Source organism: Humulus lupulus, chromosome 2, assembly GCF_963169125.1.
Source record: "Humulus lupulus chromosome 2, drHumLupu1.1, whole genome shotgun sequence".
In the NCBI taxonomy this organism is placed as follows: domain Eukaryota; kingdom Viridiplantae; phylum Streptophyta; class Magnoliopsida; order Rosales; family Cannabaceae; genus Humulus; species Humulus lupulus.
Window position 1 is genome coordinate 155,957,421 of NC_084794.1, and position 8,358 is coordinate 155,965,778.

At 36.9% G+C, this 8,358-nt stretch overlaps 1 non-coding gene across 1 annotated transcript; it reads right to left on the minus strand.

Annotated features, from left to right (window-relative positions):
* Positions 1 to 1,644: 1,644 nt before the first annotated feature.
* LOC133820180 (small nucleolar RNA R71) lies at positions 1,645 to 1,751 on the minus strand. The gene has a single exon (XR_009886609.1). It is a non-coding gene; the product is annotated as a small nucleolar RNA R71 (small nucleolar RNA).
* Positions 1,752 to 8,358: the final 6,607 nt, after the last annotated feature.

Below are 8,358 nucleotides of genomic sequence, written 5' to 3' on the forward strand. Positions count from 1 at the left end.
CAGTCTTAAAATTCATCCAAACACCAATTCAATTCTCAAGCTAAAAAGTTCAAGAACACTCTCTAAAACAGCCAAGCAAAAACAAAATTTCCATGAAAAAAAACATAATCTAGAGCTTACCTCAACTGTAAGTTAATCTGTTACGCTTCAACAGAACTAATTCCCCAAGTTTAGGCTTCAATTCTCCATGTTTCAACTAGAAATTCTCCTTAATTCATAAAAGGTTAGCTTAAGAAAGCTTTGAGAGGAAGAGAGTGAAGGAGAGAGAAAGAGTCGGTCAGTGAGAAGTGTTTTTGTGTTTTGTCTTATGTTTCCTAAGGCTTAAGTGACTTAAGCTAATCCCAAGGCTCAGGGTACCAAGAACGTCCCCGGGGACAAAATAGTCAAATTCCCTAGTATTTCCTCCTAACTCCCTAACTCCAAATATATCCCCAATTATTCATTTCCATTACCCGATAACCCAATTATATGTCGAATACCCAAAATACCCCTTGACTCGCCCCGAGTCAGGTATTGGGTCCCATTGTGACTTTCCCGCTAACTTGCTCCCTAGGATCGTCTCGTTCCGAGTAACTCAAATAAACCACATAATAATGTGGTCTCACACATATATCACATATATGCTCATAAATATACAATTATGCCCGCAACGAGCCAAATTATAACGTTTTCCCTTCTAATAAGAAACAGACCCACACGCATATTTAATATCCCTAAACATGCACAAGTAGCTATATTATTACATAATCCACATAATTACAATTAAATATAACAAATAAGCATATAATTCCATATATTGCCACCCTTACTCCCTAATCAAGGCCCTAAGCCTTATTAGGTAATTTTGGGACGTTACAGATTAGTTGTTCAATGCCTGTGATATGTTAATTTACCACAAAGATGTAGGAGATTTGCTTATTGTAGAGAGTTATATGTCATAGTAAGAATATAATTTACCATTGTAATCAGCTATCACAATAGAGATAGGAATTCTTAATATCAATATAGTTAATTTTTATTCTAAATTAGTTTTTATTTTAGTTTCAATCGGTTTATGGCTGACATTGTGCTTTAAGGAAATATTGGTATATGCGACAAAGTAGACAAAAGGAATTGATACCAGTAGATCTTGAAATTGAAAGAACTTTCAGAAAAAATCAAAAGATTAAGAGAAGGTTGGACTTTGACATGGCTAAAAATCAAGGGAATGCCGCAAACAATGTTGCTAATGTTAATAATATTCCAAATGTAGCAGATGACCCAGTGGAACAAGGACCAAGGACACTTAGAGGTTATGTGCTTCCTACGATCACGGGAGTGCATTCATGCATCAAACACCCCACTATTGTTGCGAATAGTTTTAAGATCAAGTCGACAATACTACAAATGGTACAGGCCAATGTTCATTTTGGGGGGTTGCCTATTGAAGAACCTAATTTGCACATAGCCAATTTCTTGGAGTTGTGTGCAACTTTTAAGATGAATGGGGTGAGTGATGATGCAATCAGTCTAAGATTATTCCCATTTTCTCTAAGAGATCGAGCGAAGAGTTGGCTAATTTCGCTGCAAGTCAATTCTATCACAACATGGGAGGAGTTAGCTTAGAAGTCCCTAGCAAAGTTCTTCCCTCCAGCAAAAGCTGCAAAGTTGAGAGGAGAAATTAATAATTTCTACCAGATGGAAGGGGAATCGATGTATGATGCACGAGAGAGATTCAAAGAGTTGCTAATGAAGTGCCCGCATCATGGTATAGAGAAGTGGATGTTGGTCCACAACTTTTATAATGGATTGAATGGTACTAATCGTACCATAATAGATGCTGCAGCAGGAGGTGTGTTCATGAGAAAAAGTGGTAATGAAGCTTATGAATTGTTACAGGAGATGGCAATGAATAACTACCAGTGGCCAACTGAGAGGGGACAGCCAAAGAAGGTGGCTGGTATGATTGAATTGGTTGCTATTTCCATGCTTACAACTCAAGTGCCAACTTTGACGAAACAATTACAACAGGCCAATCTCTCATGCCAAGCCATACAAGTACAGAATTTATGTGAGACATGTGGTTGTGCATATCCACTAAATCATTGCCCTACCCTGGATATGAATAATATGTCCATGGAACAAGTGCAAGCCATAGGGAATTTCTGAAGGCCAACCAACAACCCCTTCACAATGTCACTTAACCAAGGGTGGACGAATCACCCAAACTTCTCATGGACGAATAACCAAGCCGCACAGCAGCATTTCCCTAAAAACCAGCAATAGTTCCCACCTCCACAGCCACAACCACAACAGTCTTTCCAACAACCACCTCCTGGATTCTATCAACCGCAGGCTAGACTCCCACAACAACAAAATTTAATGACGCAACCTAAACCACAGTTTGATGTATTGCATCAATTTATGATTGAGACAAGGGCATCTATCAGGAGTTTGGAGACTCAAATTGGTTAGTTGGCCACTTTAATGACAAAACGTTCTCAAGGAAACTTACCGAGTACTACTGAAGTTAATCCTAAAGACCAATGCAATGCAATCTCTTTGAGAAGTGGTAAGGAGTTAAAAATGCCAAAAGTGGTTGATGAGAAGAAGGGTAAAGTATAAGAATAGGTTACTGAGAACCTTGAGAGAAAGTAGTCAGAAATAAGCATAGATCACCATATCAAGATTCCATATCCACAAAGGCTTCGAAATAATAAGCTTGACAAGCAATTTTCTAAATTTCTAGATATATTTCGAAAGCTACACATCAATATCCTGTTTGTTCAGGCATTTGAACATATGATAAGTTATGCTAAATTTATGAAGGAGATCCTATCAAAGAAAAGGAAATTGGAGGATTATGCGACAGTGGCACTTACTAAGGAGTGCAGAGCAATACTTCAAAAGAAGTTACCTCCCAAGCTCAAGGATCCGGGTATTTTCAACATTCCTTCTACTATAAGTAATGTGTTTTTTGAGAGAGCATTGTGTGATTCAGGGCCAAGTGTGAATTTATTGCCTCTATCTATTTATCAAAAACTGAAATTGGGAGCTAAGCCAACAACCGTGATGCTTCAGATGGCGGATCGCTCAATCAAACACCCTCGCGGAGTGATTAAGGATGTTCTGGTAAAGGTTGAAAAATTCATCTTTCTTGAGGATTTCATTGTTATGGATATAGAAGAGGATGCAAACATCCCAATAATTCTTGGAAGGTCATTATTGGCTACTGGGAGAGCATTAATCGATGTGCAAAAGGATAATTACAATTGTGAGTGCAAAAAGAGGAAGTGAACTTTAAGGTGTTTGCAGCAACTAAAGTTCCTACTTATTGTAGATTTGATGCAGTGGATGTTGATAGGAGTCCTACAAGTATGAAAAATAAGAAGGTAAAATATTAAAGGGGTACTCGTTTTATTCATCAAAAAATGCATCTGATTTTTTATGGAAATATGAAAGATGAGGATGTCAGAACTCTTAATTTTCTCAATTTTAAAAATCAAGTCTATTCATTGGATTTTAATGTGTAGTATTATTTAATTGGTGGATTAGATCCTCGTTAATTTTGAAGAGGAGGTTCAGCGTCCTGCTAAATAATGTTAACGACAGTGCCATTTGGGAGGCATCCAAAGATCTTTTAGTATTTTTCTTCTTTTATTTTAGTTGGACAATTATTTTTTATGTTAAGTGTTACATCTTTATGTTGTTTTTAGTTTTTCTTTCAAATTTTGGATTATTTTAGACTTTAGGTTGTAAATATGAACCGTGAAAATCATGAAAACTATTAAAAATGCAAATTTAGGCAGGTATCTATTTGGTTATGGTGCCCCTATTTAGAGCTGCGGCGTGGTGTTTAGCAGGGAGCAATAATATTTCACGAAGGCCAAGGAGTTGTGCCGCCCAAGAAATGAGTTGTGGCACGCCTACCCAAAAGAATGAAAAAAAAGGAACCACCATACTGATGTGGTGCGTGATTTGGCACATCCTCTTTCCTTATTCTTTTTGTGATACGTTGGGGGCAATGTGTACTTTAAGTTTGTGGAGATTTTACTTTGTTTTTAGTGGTTTTTAATTGTTTTGCATGTTTTACATGTTTTTAGTTTATAGTTTTGAATCAAGTTGTTTTGAAAGTGATGATACTTAAAACCATATGATGTGACTGATGTTTTTAGAACTATGTGAATCTGCGTGCTTGGTGAAATTAATTTAGTGATTAGCTTTGATCTGAGTTTTAATTTCCATGAAAGCATTAATTAATAAAATTATTACAATCATTTAGTGTATTCATGTTAAGTGGGTTTGTGGATTGAGATTTGAAAATATTCTAGAACTTGCATAGTTTGTTGATTGAGCTGAAATTGGAATGATGCATGCTTAGGAAGATGATTTAGGCAATTCTTTGGAACGATTGAGCCTTTCAAGCCAACTTTAATGTATGAAATCCCTAGTTACCCAATTTTGAGCCTAACATGATTCTTTTGTTGTTTGACACTTATTTTGAGCGCCTAATTGAAACCTTGTTATTTATCTTCCCTTTTGATATACCATGAGCATATGAAAAGTGATTGGGGGATGGTTTATAATAGAGTTTATATTCAGAAATTTGTGTCAATAGACGAATAAAAAAATTGAGAGAAAAAAATATATTGAAAATGAACTACACTCCAAATAAGAATATAAAGAAATAAGTTTGGGGGAGTGTAGTTTCATTAGAAAATGAAAAAACAAATTGAAAATTCAAAAGGGTGAATTCTCCAAAAGTAAGAAACTTTGGGAAATTTGGGGATTGTTTGTGGGTTTCCAAGCTAAAAAAAAGATTTGGTTTTATTGATGGTGTGTGCTTATGGTATATGTGAGCCTAAGCCTTTTGTTATAAGCTTAAAAAGTCTTTTTGATTCTTGAGCATGTTTTATCGTATTAGGGGAGATAGATGAATTATGGAAGCATATGAAATATTTGGTTTTGATGGAACGATTTGGAATATTTGACATGTATATGGTATTGTGATTGGTTGTTATTTATTTGTTAAGGTTGATTGGTGTAGCAAAGATCGAAGTTAATTATTGAATTGATTTTACTGAAATTCTGTGTAACGCCTTGGATAGCCAAGACCGCTACACTGTGTATTTATAAAAGTGAAGGGCTTGCTAATCAAGTCATTTAGTTAAAAATGTTTTACTGAAACCATTAATGAGCTAGGGTTAAAACGTTTTGGTCTCAAAAGATACATTTCATATAATTAAACATTTTACACAAGGGGTCCCAAAAGAAGCAACATTTAAAAAGTTAGTTTACAAAATTTCCAGAGTACATACAACCACTAGCCACTCTAAGGGCAAAACAGACATTTATGGTTCTCCTGTTCCTGTCTCCTCCTCAACCGTGGCGGCTGAGCAGCTGATCATGTACATTCTGCTCTCAAAGCTCTTCGAATCGGGGCTGATCAAGCTTGCTGTTGCCTTTACCTGCACCACGTAGCACCCGTGAGCCAAGGCCCAGTAAGAAAACATAACATTATAGTACAAACAATGATATCAGCTAAATAATCCTTAAAGCATGTTCACACACTTAGCATATCACACTAATTACATAGCCCATAGACATAAGCAAAGAATCAACAAACCAACACTTAGCTATTCAGCATGACAAGTCCACCAATCAATAATGACAATCAAATCACATGATAATCAGGGTCGACACCCTTAGGTCGCACCCTCTTTTTACCCCACTGACTCCGATCCGCTTAAACCGAGCTCAGTGCATAATAAGCTGTCCTCAGCTACCAATGGCTGAGCCACGCCCTGTGCGCCAATGTAAACTCCAGCACTATTAGGCCATTTGTTTATTATTTACATGGCATAATACCATCCTTTATAAAGCATACAAAATAGGGAACCCTTAGTCCCATTATAAACCCACAACCGGGTGTTGTTTTCTTACCTTTAGTTTCCAAGTGTACTTGTTACGTGAGATGCCTCTTGAGCACAATCCATTTCACGAGCCCCTAGTTTATACCTAGTCACAACCAAGATAAGAAATACCATTAATAATTGTGAAAGGACTTCTAGATAAGGTTCTAGTCTCCGGAACATCGAATTCCACCAAATACGGTAGTAGATTCGATCCCGAGCACCCTAGGTTAAATTCCCATGCTTAAAATCCCAAAAACCCAAATTTCCTTATGGGTCGCGGCTCAAGTTTCCTATGCCGCGGCATGGCCCCAAATAGAGGCTCATCCTCACCCAGAACAAGACACGGGACGCGGCCCTACAAGCCCCATGCCATGGCCCACCCTCCATCTTCAGCACTCATCAGCCTAAGAGGGTCGCGGCGCTCCAAGAATTATGTCGTGGCCCGACCCCATCGAACCCAGAAAAACCACCATTTTTTACTCTCAAACTTACTCAAAACCATCCAAAACTATCCCAATTCCACTACTCAATTATCACAAAACTTCTAACACGATTCCAGCAACACAACCTAGCAAAAACATAGCCTAGATACTCACCAAAATCCCACTTCAATCTCTGAAACTCAAAAGCTTAAAAACATCAAAACCAGTCAAGAAAACACTAAGATTCAGTCATTAAATCATAAATTCAAGCTTACCTACTCTAATGAACCAACTCTCTAAAAGATTTCTGAGCTAACTCCCAAGTTCCAAGCTTCAATTCAGTCATTCAATGTCAAAACCCATAAACACCTCAAAACTCAGCCATAAACATAGAATTTAACCACCATACATAAAGCTTGTGGCTTACCTTAATTTTTGATTGAATCATCAGCTAAATCCTTGAGCTAATCTCCTAAATCACAGCTCCAATTCTCTGAATCCCAGCCAAGTTTTTCTTAATTTTCTTGTGGTTTTCTTTGAGAGAGAAAGAGAAGAAGAGGGAAGGTCGGTTCTTAATGTTTCCACCGTGTTCTATGTTTTACTTAGTCTATCCTTAGGAATTAAGTCAATCCCGAGGCTTGGGGTACCGAAAACGTCCCCGAGGGCAAAATGGTAAAATTCCCCAGTATTCCAACCTAAGCTTCCTAACCTCAAATATATCTCCAATTATTTATTTCCATAACCCGATAACCCAAATAACCATCCAATACCCGAAATACCCCTAGACTTGCCCCAAGTCAATTATTAAGCCCCGATGTGACTTTCCTGCTAACTAGCTCCCTAGGATCGCCTCAAGTCGCATGCTGTAGATTTACCCACATAATAATGTCGTTCTCACAATTACAGCATATAATCACATTTACATTCATATAACCATTCAAGCATTCTTATCATAAAATCATGCATTAAACTTAATAAATTCACACACAAACCAAGTATGCCCTTCTGGCATACTAATCAAGGCCCTGAAGCCATATTAGTGAATTTGGGTCGTTACATTCTGGATTAAACATAGTTGAAAATTCTGAGCTTGTATTGCATGGTGTTTTTGAGGTTGGGGTTTGCTAGGTTATAACTTAATTCATGTATGTTTTTTAGTTGTTTTAGAAATGACAATATTTTACTCGAGGATGAGCAAAAGTTAAGTTTTGGAGAGTTTCATAAGGTAGTTTTTATAGTGTTTTATAGGGTAATTTTAGGGAAATTTTGAGCTTATTTAGTTATGTTTATGTAGTATGACGCTTTTTTTGCCTTTGTTGTTAATATTTCAATATTTATGGAAGAATTGGTGAAATGGCCTTGTTTGGCCTCGAGAAAGAAATGAATTAGCGAAAATCGAACATTAGAGTCGCGACGCTACGATGAAATAAAGAGCTGAAGGTTCTGGGAAAATGAGGGTCGCGATCCTTTTGGAGCCATGATGATATTAATTAAGGAATTAGAGCCGTGGCACAACCATAGTAGGGTCGCAGTGCTAGTTAAGTCAGAGACAAGGCAATTTCGAATCGTGCACACGGGCGCGGCGCTTGAGCGGCCAATGTGCATATTAGGGAATTTCAAGCAAGGGTAAAAGTAGAATTTCATGTTCAAAGCACAAACTATTATTTAAGCAACATTATGATGATTTTTGAAGGAAAAAGAAAACCCTAAGAAGAGACGAAAGGAAACACTCTGTGGAGGCAAAAGCTTGGAGATCAACTAGTTTTATCATTCTTTTTCTTCTTCTTCTTTTACTTTCTCTTGTAGTGATGTTCATATTTAGAATGATGGATCTAATTATATTTAGCATGAGCTAATTTCTTATTTAGGGTGTTAATGGATTTTTCTTGAAACCTTATGATTAACTAATGAAGTTTTTATGAATTCTCTATCAATATTGTGAATTATTTGCCTTGTGTTTAATGCTTGTGAATGTTTGATGATTTTAACCTGAGATCTGATAAATGAAGGATAAATATGCTATAGTTAAATAGTCATAAATT